The 17,373-nt window shown below is 39.5% G+C and overlaps 1 long non-coding RNA gene across 1 annotated transcript in view; it reads left to right on the top strand.

Moving 5' to 3' along the window:
- The window catches only part of LOC140595643 (uncharacterized), a 4,129-nt gene extending 3,561 nt beyond the window's left edge, over positions 1–568 (top strand). Inside the window, exon 2 of the long non-coding RNA XR_011997411.1 lies at positions 1–568. This exon is cut by the window's left edge and continues 2,443 nt beyond it. This is a non-coding gene — a long non-coding RNA (uncharacterized lncRNA).
- Positions 569–17,373: the final 16,805 nt, after the last annotated feature.

Raw genomic sequence — 17,373 nt, forward strand, 5'->3', positions numbered from 1 at the left:
CCACACAGTTTTCCAGACTGGCTGTACCAGTTCACATTCCCACCAACAGTGTAAGAGGGTTCCCTTTTCTCCGCATCCTCTCCAACATTTGTGGTTTCCTGCCTTGTTAATTTTCCCCATTCTCACTGGTGTGAGGTGGTATCTCATTGTGGTTTTGATTTGTATTTCCCTGATGGCAAATTGGGACTTCATCAAGATAAGAAGCTTTTGCACAGCAAAGGATACAGTCAACAAAACTAAAAGACAACCTACAGAATGGGAGAAGCTATTTGCAAATGACATATCAGATAAAGGGCTAGTTTCCAAGATCTATAAAGAACTTATTAAGCTCAACACCAAAGAAACAAACAATCCAATCATGAAATGGGCAAGACATGAACAGAAATCTCACAGAAGAAGACATAGACATGGCCAACACGCACATGAGAAAATGCTCTGCATTACTTGCCAACAATTATCTTTTTAAAAAATACAATTATCTTTAAAACTATGTGGATTTTCTATAAATCTTATTGAGGTTCATTCTGTGCTCCAATAATTTATAACCAATACAATTTTCTCAAAAACATCACGGGTTTTCTGTAAATCTTAATGATGTTTAACTCCATGCTCCAAAATTCACAGGTATTATTCTTTCTAAAAACAGACTTCTCTACTTTGTGCTTATCAGGCTAGAACAATGCACCTAAGATTCCTCGAAGACCTGAGATGGGTTCAGAGTACCACACTAAATCTCTCTGGAATCTTTTTTTTTTTTTTTTAAGATTTATTTATTTGAGAGAGAGAAAGCTCACAAGTGTGGGGGAGGGGCAGAGGGAGAGGGAAAGAAAGTCTCTAGCTGACCCTGTGCTGAGCCTGGAGACAACACTGGGCTGGACCTCACAACCCGTGAGATCACTTACCCCGCCAAAATCAAGAGTCAGATGCTTAACCTACTAAGCCACCCAGGCGCCCCCTCTCAAATCTTAAAAACAAAAAAGTTTTGTAGTCACACATGAATTGATCTTTATTCTGAGGCCATTTCTTACTTTGTAAATCTTACTGCCTAACAATTCTGCTTGAAAACCAAACAGCTTTCTTTAGTGCATTTTTCTCCTCTTATACTTTATCATAAGCAGTTAAATAAAGACCATTGGCATTTTCAGGATTCTGCCTAGAAATTTCCTTGGCTAGATTCAGAGTTCACTGGGCATATTTTCTGTCATTCATGTTACCACAGGCAACGGTAATGTCAAACATTTTGCCAATACATAACCTAGGTTGCCGCTTCTCCAACCTCCTACAGCAATTTCCTCACCACCCTTTCAACCTCCACTTACCATCCATCCACTCTCTGGTTACTGCCTACAGTTGAGTCAATGTCACATATTTTAGGGTTTTCATTAGAGCAACAATCCATATCTGGGTACTAATTTGTTTCAGTTACTATTATTAGGAAATAAACTACCTCCAAATCTTAGAGGCTTAAAACAACAACTACCAGTTGTTCATGATTCTACAAAGGGGAGAGTTCACTGGGTCAGCTCATCTCTGGTCTATTTAGCATTGGCTAGGGATACCCAAATAGAGTCTGGAAGAGCCAAAAGGTCCTCTCTGTAGCAAGGTGGTTGATAGTTTTCAGGAATGAAAATGGAAGCTGCCAGGTCCAGAACTGGAACATTATTAGTTCTCTGTATTCTACTGGTCAAAGCAAGTCATTTAACCTAGATTCAAGAGAACGAGAAATAGATTCCACTTGTTCATAAAGGAAGTGACATATATTGACATGAGTGGAAGGAATTGTTGGCAACCACTTGTACAATCTACCACACAATCCTTAAACTAGTAAGTTACACATCTGAGGCTGGAATATATTTTTCTGCCTCAAATCACTGCTTTTTCCATCACACCATATTTTTCACATACCATCTTTGGTTTGGTGAGATACAGGATGGCCCCAACTCCTCTACATTATATGGTTTACACTCTTTCTAGCCATAAAGCTGTTATATCTTTGAGCCTTGATATGTCTTGTATTTGAAGATTTGGCCAGAAGAGGACAAAAGACTATTTATAAAATCCAACATCCAAATAATAGGACCTCTAGAAAGAAAAACATAGGCAAAACTAGGGGAATAAAATCATCAAGAAATAACTGAAGACAATTTTCTAGAACTGACGGCCATGAGTTTTTAGATTGAAAAATCCACGATAGAACCAACAAACCAACCCAAGGCACATAACCATGAAATTTCAAAACACTGGACGCAAACAGGGAGTTCCTAAAAGATTCCAGAGATTTTAAAAGGTCATACATGAAGGGTAAGAAATAAGAATGGCATTATACTCAACACTCAGATCTTAGTTTCTAAATACCATTCTCCAGTAAATGGAACAGTTCTCCTAGGAGAAAAGGTTGGTTCCAGAAATGCAGGGAGAGGAAATACATGGTGAGCTCTGTGCTAAACAACTTATCAAAAGACACAAAGCCAATTTGAAGGGGCCTCTCCTGGTTAAATTTTGGGATAATCTGAGCATCACATTGAATAATGATAGGAATTGATTATATTACACTGAATTGTCTAAACTGCTAGTTTAAAAAATACACAAAAGATGGGATAAGGAGAGCTCTTATTTACAGAGGAATGCCAACTTATAAATGTATCAAGAAAGAAATATAAAGTCATTATTTTGCAAGTTGAATTCCATCCCCATCCAAACTATAAATCAAGGATGTATGAATAAACATTTTTCAAAAATGTAGTGTATCCCTACACACTCTGAGTTTCCTAAGGCTGCCATAGCAAATTACCATAATCCTCATGACTTAATACAAGAAAAATGTATTCTCTTATAATTCTAGAGGCCAGAAGTATGAAATCAAAGCATCAGCAAGGCCATACTCCCTCCAGAGGCTCTTAGAGAAAAGCCCTTTCTTGTCCCTTCCAGTTTCTAGTAACTATCAATGTTCCTTGTGGCAGCATCATTCCCAATCTTCACATGGCCTTCTTCTCTGTTTTTATGCCTTCTTTTCTTCCATCTCTTATAAGAACACTTGTCATTGGATTTTGGATCAACCTGGTTCCAAATTGAGGATGCTTTCATTTTGAGATCTGCAACTTAATTACATCTGCAAATACTCTTTTTTCAAGATGAGGAAATAATCAGAGATTCTGAGGCTTAGCATCACCACTCATCCCATTACACATCCCACACCCTTTTTAAGGAGGCTCTTGAATGATAGGCTCCACCAAAACTAGAGAATAAAGCAAAAATAGGAAGCACTGGATGTAGAAAACTGAGGATTTGATACAACAATAAGTAAACAGAATTCTCGGAAAGATGGGGGAGAGAGAACGGAGAACAGCTGTGCAGCAGGTACAGAGAGCACCCGGTCTAGGTTGGAGAGGATAGCTGATGGCTCTAGCAAGAATGCCTCAAAGGAGTTAGAGGAAGCAAGTAATTCATGTGTTTGAAGGCATTGAGAAGAAATGAACAGCTTTACTGAATGGTTTGGGAATGAATTAGTGAGAGCGTCAAGAAAAAAAACTATCAAATGAAAAGCTCTGGGAAAACAAAAAACAATTGTATTTTATTGAATGTTTTCCTCACCTCAAAACTCATATATTGATACCTAATCTTCCATGTGAAGGTATTTGGAGGTGGGGTATTTGAGAAATGATTAGGAAGTGAAAGCAGAGCCCTCTCATAGGATCAGTGTCCTTATAAAATAGGCTGCACAGGGCTCCCTCACCCTTCCTCCATGTGAAGTTACAGTGAAAAGACAGCTATGTATGAACTAGGAAGTGGTTTCTCACCAGACCTTGATCCTGGACTTTCTAGTCTCCAGAACTGTGAGAAAAAAAAATTCTGTTGTTTAAGGGGATCCCTGGGTGGCTCAGCGGTTTAGCGCCTGCCTTTGACCCAGGACGTGATCCTGGGATCAAATGTCACATCAGGCTCACTGCATGAAGCCCGCTTCTCCCTCTACCTGTGTCTCTGCCTCTGTGTGTGTGTGTGTGTGTGTGTCTCATGAATAAATAAATAAATAAAATATTTTTTTAAAAATTAAAAATAAATAAATTTCTGTTGTTTTATAAGCCATGCAATATATGGTAGTCTGTTGTAGCAGCCTGAACTAAAACATATTATATTCTCTATAAATAATCACAATAATATTTCCGATCCCATATGCTCTGTTAGAACCTTGCTACTTCTCCATCAAGAGGAAGAGTGTATCCCCACATCCCATGACTACTTGTGAACTATTTGGCCAATATACTACTATGGGAATCACTCTGTGTGACTTCTGAGGCTAGATCATGAATGCATTTCTACATTTTTTACTTGAGATGCTTGCCTTGGAATCAAGCCATCATGCCATGAAGAAGCCCAAGAAGTAACCTATAGAGTTTCATGTGAAGATGAACAGCTGAAAGTACCAACTTGCCAGCTATGCAAGCTCTCTTGAGAGTGGACCATCCAGTCTCCAGTTGAGCCATCTCAGCTGAAGCTGTGTGGCACAGAGACAAGCCATCCCCAAAATGCAAGAAAATGAGGGACTTTGACTAGAAAATCTTCAAATTCTCTTTTAGGTCTAAAAATCCTTGATAAGCAAATGTAGATTTAATTAACCAATTAATTAACATTAATTGTGTATAAACACATGGATATTACTAGACATATACAGGTTTTATCTACGCATTAAAACAGGTTTAGTAGGGGAAACTGATGGCTCAGTCGGTTAAGTGCCTGCCTTCTGCTCAGGTCATGATCCCAGAGTCCTGAGATGGAGCTCCAGGTTGGGCTCAGTAGGGAGTCTGCTTCTCTCTCCTCCTCTTTCTCTCACTCTTTCTCAAATAAATAAATAAATAAATAAGTTCTTAAAAAAATAAAACAGGCATAATAGATTTTCTAAATGGAAGTACTTTAACAAAATATTCTCTCTCTACAAGTAGATCAGTAGATTATTTTTTAAAAAGATTTTATTTATTTATTCATGAGAGACACAGAGAGAGAGAGAGAGAGAGGCACAGACAGAGGCAGAGGGAGAAGCAGGCTCCATGCAGGGAGCCTGACTCTCCAGGATCACACCCTGGGCTGAAGGCGGCACTAAACTGCTGAGCCACTCGGGCTCCCCCTCAGTAGGTCATTTTTATCAAATGTGATTGACTTTCTTCTTTCTCTACTTTCTATTTTTGTCCAAATTGGGAATAGTACTCCTTGTGTAACTGCATATATCCATATAATGTTGTTGCTTTAGTTCATACTCTTTGGATCATGGGATCCCAGCAAGCTTTTAGTCCCTGGTAATCTAGGGAAATGTATAACTATGATTGAGAAATATTATATTTATTCATGAGAGACACACACACACAGAGAGAGAGAGAGAAAGAGAGAAAGAGAGAAAGAGAGAGGCAGAGACACAGGCAGGGGGAGAAGCAGGCTCCATGCAGGGAGCCCGATGTGGGACTCAATCTCAGGACTCCAGGGACTCCAGGATCACGCCCTGGGCCGAAGGCAGGCGCTAAACTGCTGAGCCACCCAGGCCTCCCAAGAAATATCACTTTAAAGTAAAATGTCTATACTACCCAAAGCAATCTATACATTTTTTTTAAGCAATCTACACATTTAATTCAATCCATACCAAAATACCACCAGCATTTTTCAGAGCTAGAACAAAAAATGCTAAAATTTGTATGGAACCACAAAAGACCCCAAATAGCCAAAGCAATTCTGAAAAAGAAAAACGAAACTGGAAGCCTCATGATTCTGGATTTCAAGGTATATTACAAAGCTGAAGGCATCAAGATAGTATGGTACATGTACACAAAGCAGACACATGAATCAATGGAACAGAATAGAGAACCCAGGAATGGACCCACAACTATATGGTCAACTCATCTTCAACAAAGCAGGAAAGAATATCCAATGGAAAAAAGTCTCTTCAACAAATGGTATTGTGAAAATTAGCCACATGAAGAAGAATGAAACTTGATCCCTTTCTTATATAATACCAAAAATAAATTCAAAATGGATGAAACACCTAAATGTGAGACAAGAAACCATCAAAATCCTAGAGGAGAACACAGGCAGCAACCTCTTTGACCTCAGCCATAGCAATTTCTTATTAAACATGTCATTGGAGACAAGAGAAACAAAGGCAAAAATGAACTTGGGACTTCATCAAGTTAAAAAGCTTCTGTGCAGCAAAGGAAATAGTCAACAAAACTAAAAGGCAGCCTACAGAATGGGAGAAGATATTTGCAAATGATATATATGATAAAGGGTTAATATCCAAAATCCACAAAGATTTTACCAATATCAACACCCAAAAACCAAATAGTCCAGTTAAGAAATGGGCAGAAGACATGAATATACACTTTTCCAAAGAAAACATCCAGATAGCTAACAGACACAGGAAAAGATGCTCAACGTCACTCATGATCAGGGAAACACAAATCAAAACCACAATGAGCTATCCCCTCACACCTGTCAGCATGGTTAAAATTAACAACACAAGAAACAACAGGTGTTGGCAAGAATAGAGAGAAAGGGGGAACCCTCTTGCACTGTTGGTGGGAATATAAATTGGTGCAGCCACCCTGGAGAAGAGTTTGAAGATTCCTCAAAAAGTTAAAATAGAACTACCCTGTGATCTAGCAATTGCACTACTAGGTATTAACCCAAAGGATACAAAAATACAAATTCAAAGGGGTACATGCACCCTGTTGTTTTTAGCAGCATTATCAACAATAGCCAAAACTATGGAAAGAGCCCAAATGTCCACTGACTGAATGGATAAAGAAGATGTAGTAGGGTGCCTGGGTGACTCAGTCAATTAAGTGTCTGCCTTCGGCTCAGGTCATAATCCCAGCGTCCTGGGATCAAGCCCTGCTGAACAGGGAGCTTACTTCTCCCTCTCCCTCTCCCTCTCCCTCTCCCCGCTGTTCTCCCTGCTTATGTTCTTTCTCTGTCAAGTAAGTAAATATAATCTTTTAAAAAATAAAATGTGATATATATATATATATGATACATTATATATCATATATACATTATACATTATAATTATATATGTACACTATATATACATATATATACATTATATATACATTATATACATAGATACATTATATATATATATAGTCATCTAAAAGAATGAAATCTTGCCATTTGCAACAACGAGAATGGAGCTAGAGTGTATTATGCTAAGTGAAATAAGTAAGTCAGAGAAAGACAAATACCATATGATCTCACTCATATGTGGAATTTAAGAAAGAAAACAAATGAACATATGGGTAGGGGGAAAGTAAAAAAGGAGAGAGGGAAAGAAGCCATAAGTGGCTCTTAATGACAGAGAACAAACTTAGAGTTGATGAAGGATGGTGGGTGGAGGATGGGCTAGATGGGCGAATGGGTATTAAAAGGGCACTTCTCGAGATGAGCACTGTGTGTTGTATGTAAGTGATGGATCATTGAATTCTACTCCAGAAACCAATATTGCACTATATGTTAACTAACAAAATTTAAATAACAATAAAATGAAGAAAAAATAAATGAGTCTGTGTAGAATATTATCAACATAAAAATAGAAAACTGTTGATTTTTCAAATGCTGCAAAGGAATTTATATTTCTAATAAGTGAACCTGTGATATACTCAGGTAACTAGATAAGAGGATTTACACTGGGGACACATGTATGCAGATGCTGTCACTATTGATAGGGTACAAATATTCTCCATTCTGTAAGAGGACATTAGCAAAGAGCAAGCAGTATGGGGCCAGTTTTGTACCCCAAGAGGTAGCAGTGGTGCAGGATGCTATGCGAGGACATCAGAAGTGGGGGAGATCTGGGATCCCTGGGTGGCGCAGCGGTTTGGCGCCTGCCTTTGGCCCGGGGCGCGATCCTGGAGACCCGGGATCGAATCCCACATCGGGCTCCCGGTGCATGGAGCCTGCTTCTCCCTCTGCCTGTGTCTCTGCCTCTCTCTCTCTCTGTGACTATCATAAAAAAAAAAAAAAAAAAAAAAAAAAGAAGTGGGGGAGATCTAAGCTAGATACCAAGGGAAGGGCAAAGGACACCAGAACTCCAAAGGACAAGAGCAGACTCTGGACAGGAGATGAAGCCAATGTTTGGCAGCTGGAACCACACAGAAGCAAGCAGAAGAGAATCAAGGAGTGTGGTAGACAGGCTGCAGGTGGGGCTGAAGTGGCATCTGCCTACCTTTGTGGTCCAAGGACATGTGGTACCTGAAGGTCAGGCTTGGCTGACATGAAGAGCAGGCACTGATGGTAAATCATCTGTGCCATTTCTTCAAACAACACAAGAGAGGAGGAGGAGGAGGAGGAGGAGGAGGAGGAGGAGGAGGAGGAGGAGGAGGAGGAGGAGGAGGAGGAGGAAGAGAGGAAGACAACAGAAGACAGCACTGTGAGGGAGGACACTGGGTGATCATGACACAGAAAGAAAAGGATCCAGAGGCCTCTACTCCTGACCTGGGCATATCTGTAATATCTTACCAACTCCATCCCAGTTTCTGTATCTCGGAACTGCACGTGTTAGCCCAGATCATCTGTTAAGTTCTTTGCTAGCTCTTAAATTTGTAACGTCTTGCTAAAACAGAGTTTTTTTCAGACTCCATTAAAACAATCTTTGGGACATTCATAATCCAACTATATTACTCAGGCAGTACAATCCTAGTTCAGCTCCTTCATACTTTGGCATCTGGTGTTCCTGGGGACCTTGAAAAGAATTCCTGATTGCGTCCTAATAGGGTAGAGTTCAGGATGCTGTTAGAAGCAAAAGACAAACAGATGGGTCAGCTGCACTAATCAGCTCTAGTTGCAATTTTTCCTTTTCTCTTTTTAAATGAGAGGTTAGTCTTCCCCAAATCCCAAGGCTCCACTCCCTAATTTGGAGATGAACCAGATGACTTCACTGGTCTTTCCCTTCTCTGGTTTCTATGATTCACCAGCTATAGCAACTAGGGTGGGGTAAAGAAAACAATTCTAATATTCAGGTTATGTTGCAGCTCAAAAGGAAGGAATCTGAGAAAAACTGTTAAGATTGTAAGAGAATGAAAAAAATATGCCTCACTCCTAACTCAGAAATTGTTCCCAGGAGGTGTCTCTACATCCAGTGTCCTTGTCTTTCCTCTTTAAATATCAATTACATGAACATTTTTGTTCATCAAATGTTTTACACATCTTTTTCTATGAAATTGGTAAAATTGCCTAATGTAGTACAGATAAATGCCTAGTTGGTTTTTATCACCTATGTCTCTGAAAAAGCTGGCAGTATAATTATAAAAATCAAGGAACTCTCAAGACAAATACACTCAATTTAACAAACACTGAATATTCACCATATGCCAGGTACCCGGGTAGGACTGTATAGCAGATGCCTAAAAGGCAAAAATATGGAAACACTGACCTCAAGGTCTAAGAGAGTTAAATAAATAATTACAATTCCACAATGTATCAGAAATCAAAGTGCAAGACAGCCCAATAAAAGAATGACTAATTCTGTCAAGGGCAGTTAACCACCAGAGAAAGGAAGTAAGAAATTCTGCTTGGCTAATGCATTCAGTTACTCATAGTTATTTGAAGTCATTGTGGGGAGGAAATGTAACATATACCAATGTATCCTGTATCTGTGGACAGTGTCAATGTAGAGGCATGACTGTGTCTGTGTTTTTTTAAGCGATTCTGGTATAAAAACAGGTAAAGAGGGCAGCCCCGGTGGTTCAGCGGTTTAGCGCCGCCTTCAGCCCACGGCCTGATCCTGGAGACCGGGATCAAGTCCCATGTCGGGCTCCCTGCATGGAGCCTACTTCTCCCTCTGCCTGTGTCTCTGCCTCTCTCTCTGTGTATGTCTCTCATGAATAAATTAAAAAAAAAAAAAACAGGTAAAGAGGAATAGTCACTGGAGAAGAAAAATATATATATATATATTTATTTGGTTAAACCCACTCATGTGAAATTTTGAAAATATTTTTGGAACTCCTCTACTTATTTCCCTCAGAGCATAAGGTAAATCCTGGTCAACTGAGAGGAGTTCTAAACAACAGCTAAGGGTCATTCTGAGCCAAGGCTCATGACTAAGTGGGCAGAGGATAGTAGGAATTTCAGCCGAGGTTTAAATACATGAAGCCATGATTAGGCCCTCATTTGATTATATTGTTTGATGGAATCAGCAATATTGATTTTCTGGTTTTAAGGAAGTCTGATCATTCTGATATGATGTCTAAAGTGGATATCTATCAGTTAAATAAAATTTTCAGAGCTCCTAAGATACTAAATATTCACAATCATGTAATACAATTTAAATGGTACTTTTTTGGCAAAAATATCCAAAAATACAGTGAACTGAAACGCAATCTTCAATAATGACAAACTTAAAAGTTTCAAAAACAAATACTCCATGTGCAAGAAAATAGCAAAACAAGTTGGTTACAGTTTCCAATGAATGACATCAGCATCATGTAAGTCTCTATCAAAATGGATTCAGTTAACACCATCAGTCCCTCTTCTTCCAGAGCCAGTGGCATTGTTGAGTATTCTGGATAGGTGGGACAAACTTAGACATGTCCCCAGACAGCTGAAGAGGAAAAAAGGCACAGAGTGAGTGGATGCAGTCTCTCTAGAGACCCTTGCCAGCCACTCCTCAGAAAGGTTGACCACTCTCCTAGAGGGGTCGTTATTCTTCTTTCATAAACAGAAATCCATTCTCAGGATCATTACCTTTTTTTTTTTTTTTTTAAGATTTTATTTTTTCACTCATGAGAGACAGAGAGAGAGGCAGGCTCCCTGTGGGGAGCCCAATGCAGGGCTTGATCCCGGCATAATCAAGGATTATGACTTGAGCTCAAGGTAGATGCTCAACCACTCTGCCACCCAGGCATCCCTAACATTACTTCTGTTACTTCTGTTAGTCTTTTAATAAATTAGTCTGCTAGTAAGTTTTGTACATAATAAAATTACCTGCCCTGTCTTGTGAAAAAAAAAAATACACGAAGCCATCATGCCCTTTTCAGATGTCAAATTGAGAGGGAAGGAGGGGCAGGCGGTATGGCCTGAGACCCACATGGGCTGGCAATGCTGGTCTAAATATTTTGTTTTAACTGGGTAAGCCAGTTTTATCATTCAAAGCTGTAGTATTCAAACTTTTAAACATTAACGTAATCATCACACAAACATTAAAACATTCTGGGGAGGAGCTCTTGGCATAAATTAGTCTGACCCTTCAAGTTTCTGAAGGGAGGGCAACTTAGGTTTCAGTTTGAGTTTCTGGGCTCAGCTACTTGGCTCATTTTATTTTTCCTTATTATACCCCAGAGTCCAAGTTTTAAAAGGTTAGGAAAGAGACCAACTAGGTAAAAGTGACATTTAAAGAGTTAACCATCCTTTTTTAAGTAACTTGCTTGGGAGGATACCAACCTTTTTTCCAGATTTAGAGTGTACTTCCAAATGATATAATTAGAGTTTAATTCCCCAAAGAGTAATTTTTGCAAAGGCACCCTTACTCCATTTAACTTTGAGCTGTGGGGGAAGGAGAGGCACATGACCCAGCTTCTTTGAGGGTCTGCAATACTTATCACTCCATTTCTGACTTGTCCAACTCCAGCAGATTTAAGATCAACACCTTCTATCTCATGGGTTTGAGCACATTCTCACAAATGTGGCAGGCATTATTTGGTACTGCAAAAACAGAGGTGACAGATGGCCAAGTAAGATGGATCACTAGAACCTTTGGCTTATTTATTTTTAAAGATTTTATTTATTTATTCATAAGAGAGAGAGGCAGAGACATAGGCAGAGGGAGAAGCAGGCCCCAGGGGTGGGGGGCGGGGAGTCTGATGCGGGACTTGATCCCAGGACCCCAGCATCACGGCCTGAGCCAAAGGCAGATGCTCAACAACTGAGCCGCCCAGGTGCCCTAAACCTCTGGTTTAGATTGAAAAATAGCCTCTCCTGATTTCTCTACCTTCAGACTTCCCTAGTTTCCATTCTACACCTTCCCCCAATCTATCCTACATATTATATTTTGCCATAGTTTCCATTATGGAAGTTTAACTGTGTTGCCCTCTACTGCCACTCCCCATTAAGAAGCTTCTCCTCATTCCCCACCTCAAGACAATGCCACAGTCTCTAAATTAGTCACAGCTTTTTAGTGACAAGTTCTCTCCACTGTCTTTAGATCGTTTGTGTACCTTACAGGCAACCTGGTCATGTCTTAGCCACACCAACGACCTGCCTTCCAACATGTTATGGATGTTCGCACCACTGATCATTGACTATACTTTGTCCCTAAGCTTGAAATTTCCCTTCCAGTCTGGCAAATTCCTTCCGAGTTTTTATTTTTTAAAGATTTTATTTATTTATTTATTTATTTATTTATTTATTTATTTATTCATTCATTCATTCATTCATTCATTCATTCATTCATTCATGATAGAGAGACAGAGAGGGGCAGAGACACAGGCAGAGGGAGGAGCAGGCTCCATGCAGGGAACCTGATGTGGGACTTGATCCTGGGTCTCCAGGATCACGCCGTGGGCGGAAGGCAGGTGCTAAACCGCTGAGCCACCGGGGCTGCCCCCCTTCCAAGTTTTAGCTCAGATGACATTGCTCATTGATTTGATCTGACAATAATACTTCACACTTACACAGTGACTTGCAGTTTAAAAAACTTTTATATCCATTATTTACTGGAAGGCCACTAGAGCCTGTGGACTGTGCTGGCAAGGTATAAATATCCGAATTTCACAGATGAAAAGACCAAAGTTTGAAGAGGGGAGAGATACGGACTTAGCAAGGGGAGGAGTTGAGACTCTAACTCCGTGTTCCCCTTCCCAGTCCCCATGCTTCTTCCAACAAACTCCAACTCGGGGCTGCCTACTTCTGAGACTCAACTTCTCATACTTCTCTTCAAGCTGTAAGCTGACATTCTTAACATTCTAAAGACTTCCCTAACTGCTGGATGTGAATTAACTCGAGCACAGGCTCCTGGGAGGCAGAAGGCTTGCTGACAGCAAACTCAGCACTCCCTTATATGCAAAATGACATTTTGGCCTTAGGCACTTAGTAAGTTACACAGCCCTTGCTCCTTAAAAGTTTTCAGGCGCTAGGGTGTAGCATTAAAAAAAGCCAAACTGAATTAGGGACTGACCCACCACTTTATTAGCCTCCCAACATGCACACATACATGGAGACCTTCAAGACTCATTCACTGTGATTTCGGTTTCCCTCACCCTCTTCCTGAATTCAGAAGAACTCATTGTGCAAATCTGTGAGGTCGCATTTTGGAATTGGACAGACTACTTCCAGCTGCCTGTTGTGGCACTTGGCAAACTATAATCTGCATCACTTTTCGTGGGACAGAGGGCAGACATTATACTTACAAAATGTATCCCATTATTTATTTTTCACATTAGTGAAGCTGCTGTTTTCATATTGTTAGGACCCATGACTAAATACAAACTGCGTAAAATACGTCTATGTCTTAGTCATCTAGAAATGTCAGCTTTATTTTTGTTTTGTTGTTCTTTGTGTTATTTTTTGTTTTGTGTTTTTTGAAATGTGAGGTTTTAAACAGACTGCCATCACTTGTTCCTTTATTCTGGACTCATTCCTCACTTTGAGTTGAAAACTTCAGGAGCAAATTTAAAGAATATCCCATAGAGAATAATGCAGTCAGTAAGACTATCTCTGGGAACAGTATCCTCTTTATTTGGAGTCTCTCTAACAGGTTAAACCAAAAAACCTTACAGTTTATTTCCGGAGCCTAAGTTGGGCAGAGGTTTGTTGAAAGACCAACTTGAAAAACTGTGGATGACTTACGTTTACTTGGCATCAGAGAACATTCCCTGCAGATGATGAGGCCTCAAAAGTTGTGTAAAACAAGTTTTTTTCCTTTTATTTTCTCCTTTCTCTCTCCTCTCCTTTCCCTCTCCCCTCCTTCCACTCTCCTCTTCTCTCCGTTCCTCCCTCCCTTCCTCCTCCCTCTTTCTTTTTGCCTGCAGCAGGAAGAAGAACAGGTTTGTCCAGACAACTTTTGGCTGCAGGTAGAATGTTTCAAGAGGTTTTGAAATATGGTATCTTTCAAATTGTTTGATCTGAATTTGTATGTCCTTTGTTGTTCTAAAATGAAGTAGAGTAACACTGGGTGAGTCAGACAGTAGTAATATGCCACCTAAGTCACATGCTCTTCTTGCTGCATAGCAAGAAACACACATTGTTGATTTGTCTCATTACTGGTGATACTAATTTTAACCACTTAGTTAAGATAGTTTCTGCCAGATTTCTTCTGGATTAAGTAAACAAATAAGTATGTTATACCTAATAATATCTATCTATCTATCTATCTATCTATCTATCTATCTATCTATCTATCTATCTAGGGAGATTCTTTAAGATGATGTGAATATTCCTATTTGCCATCAAATTTTCACCCATCATATTTAGCATCCTTTGAGGATTCTTAGATAACTTTAATAACTGCAAGTTGATTCTTCTAATTCCATCACTCCCTCTGGATTTATTGGTTGGCAATCTACCGTAGAACAGAGTATTTCCTTCTTCCCCATTCATTTATCCACTTATGCCAGCATGCGCTTGTGGATTACTGTTTTACTTAAAGCATTATAATACGTTACTATCATTATTTCATGTTCAAATTTCCCAGACCTAAGAACTCCTTTAAGCTAGTTCCTATGTTCTTTTAACGTACATCCATCGCTCTTTGACACTTTCTTACTTTCTGGCACAAGACGATGTTCCAGGTTCATCTTGTATTTTCTAAGCCCCAGACTTGGAAAATTTTCTCCAGGGAACACTGATTTCTTTTAGTGAAGAATGAAATTTAGAAGCCAAGATCTGAGTGCTAGGTGTGTTCCTTGTTATGAGAGTGCTACTGCTTCTAGACCCTATCTACAGAATTAGGAATTATGTATGTATACGTACACATACACACGGTTGTATGCTTCTTCCTCCCCCCCCCCCCATATATATAGTACAACAAATTCACTCTGATACTTCCAATTCCTATCCAATACCACAGGGTTTATTCTTGCTTTCCTCTTTCCCATTATTCTCAATTTATCTATTTGCTCAGTTAATATGGTATGTAACCAAACTCTCAGTCCCTTGGTCCAACTAAAAGGAGGTTGAGGAAAGAAAAGGTCAGTGTGGGGACACTTGGGTGGCTCAGAGCGTGATCTTTGGTCCTGAGATCGAGTCCCAGATCGGGCTCCCTACAGGGAACCTGTTTCTCCCTCTGCCTGTGTCTCTGCCTCTGTGTGTGTCTTCATGAATAAGTAAATAAAATCTTTTAAAAACAAACAAAGAAAGAAAAGGACAGTGTGGTCCCAGACATGACAGCTCCAATTTCCTGGTTTATCAGCCCAAAGGTAGAACACACTTTCTCTCATTTTGTTAACAGATTCCATAGGACATCACCTGAATTGTACTGCTGACATTTGGTTGCAAATACAGCTAGTTGTCTTTTTATGCCATCTATATTCTGCCTCTGGTATTTTCATTTAAGTCAGTGGCAGCACTCAGGCGAAAAATTTCAGTTGTCTTTGGAACCTCTACTTCGTAACTCCACACGCAGAAGCTACTTCATGTGCCATGACCTTTAGTTCATCTTTGTATTCTCGACACCTAGGTCTGTTATCTACTTGTGACTCTATGTTACATGAGGTAAACATTCATTTGGGGGACAGGATCAAATCTGATAGCTGCTAACTAACTGGCTTTCCAATCTACACCTTTTCCATCCCTCTGCTATTTGTAGTTACCACCTCCTGTTCCTCTCTCTAAATAATCATTTATACTGTAAGTTTCCTAAAAATTGATGTCACTTTGCTAGAAAAGCCTTCAATGTCTCCTCACTGCTTTCAGAATAAAATCAATCTGGGAATAATAATCAATACTTTCCACTATCAAGTTTCAACTTACCTCTTCAACTTCATCTCTCATTTATTTTCTTTTACCCCCATGCTTGCAACATGGGCATATTTGCTATTTTTGAAAATCAGCACTTTTAATAGAATTTTTCCCTCATGTTGTAATTAATGCTCTGCCTTTTCGCTCATATTACCTTACTTGTCTTTCAAACCAAGCTTAAAGGTCATTTTTACCATGTGTTTCTCTTTTTTCCAAGCACCCCCTTTTCTTGCTCCTATGCACTATTGTGCCCCTTAAATTCTGCTCTGTATTATATATACCTGTATTATGTTTACATAGTGTGTATGTATATATAATACCTAATTGTACATATTTCTCCAACTAGATCACATAATACCCTTAAGACAGAAACCAGTCTTATTTATCTTTAAATCCCAAGAAATTGACATGTTATACCCAGTAAATGCTCAGAAAACATTAATTTATTTCCAAGTTTTGCAGATCAATTGGCAATGGAGTATTTCATTGTTTCTACCTCACCTTCTCCTTAGTCCTTAATTTTTATGAATGTGATTTCCATACTAGCCACTTTTAATGAAACTTTTGATAGGGGATAATAAATCCAAGCAGATATAGCTTTATGAGCAAAAACATGCAGGTAGGGCCTAGGATGGCTAATCTATGTGTTGGTAGAGCCTGGGTGGAGCAGATGTTGCATTAACATAGTTCTTGGAAGAGAGGTGGAACCCACGGAATCAGTGAGCATTGCCTTGCTATACCGTGACTCTTAAGATTGCCATGCACATACTGTCCTGTGTTGTTCATTTTTGGGCAAGCCAAACCTAGGACAGGGACTATAGAAAAGATTTCCCCCTTATCCCCTCCAAGAAATACATATTCTTAAGAAAAAGGAAGGAGGAATTCAACCCACTAATCACAGACTCTAGGTTTTTCACTTTCAAAACAGCAATTAATTCACACAATGGCTTTTCCTCCCATTCCTTAGAGAATTAACCAAGCTATACACTATGCATGTACAGGAATAAAACACAACCCATTTGTAGCTCCTTCATCACTTTGTAACAGTAGTTCATAAATTGAAAGCAAACACGTATGCCAAGGCAATAGTATAGCATAGTATAGCATAGCATAGCATAGCATAGCATAGCATAGCATAGCATAGCATAGTATAGTAGGCCTGTACTATACTGTTTGAACCTTCCTATTTGATGAGATGATCTAAGAGTCCCATCCTAGAAAGAGACATCGGGGCCTCAACTCCTTCAGTAAGTTTTACTTGGCAGATCAGACCTAATCCCCAGATAGATGCTTTGTGTGTCTGCCCCTACATATCTTGATTATAAGGCTAGGCGTTAGCCAAAGGGAGCATGACAAGAGTGGAAGGACCAACGAAATACATCTTCTTTATTCCTACATCTCAATGAGAAACTCAATAAATCTTGGTACCAAATACTCTTACGCTTT

The sequence above is a fragment of the Vulpes vulpes genome, chromosome 15 (assembly GCF_048418805.1).
Source record: "Vulpes vulpes isolate BD-2025 chromosome 15, VulVul3, whole genome shotgun sequence".
NCBI classification, from domain to species: Eukaryota; Metazoa; Chordata; class Mammalia; order Carnivora; family Canidae; genus Vulpes; species Vulpes vulpes.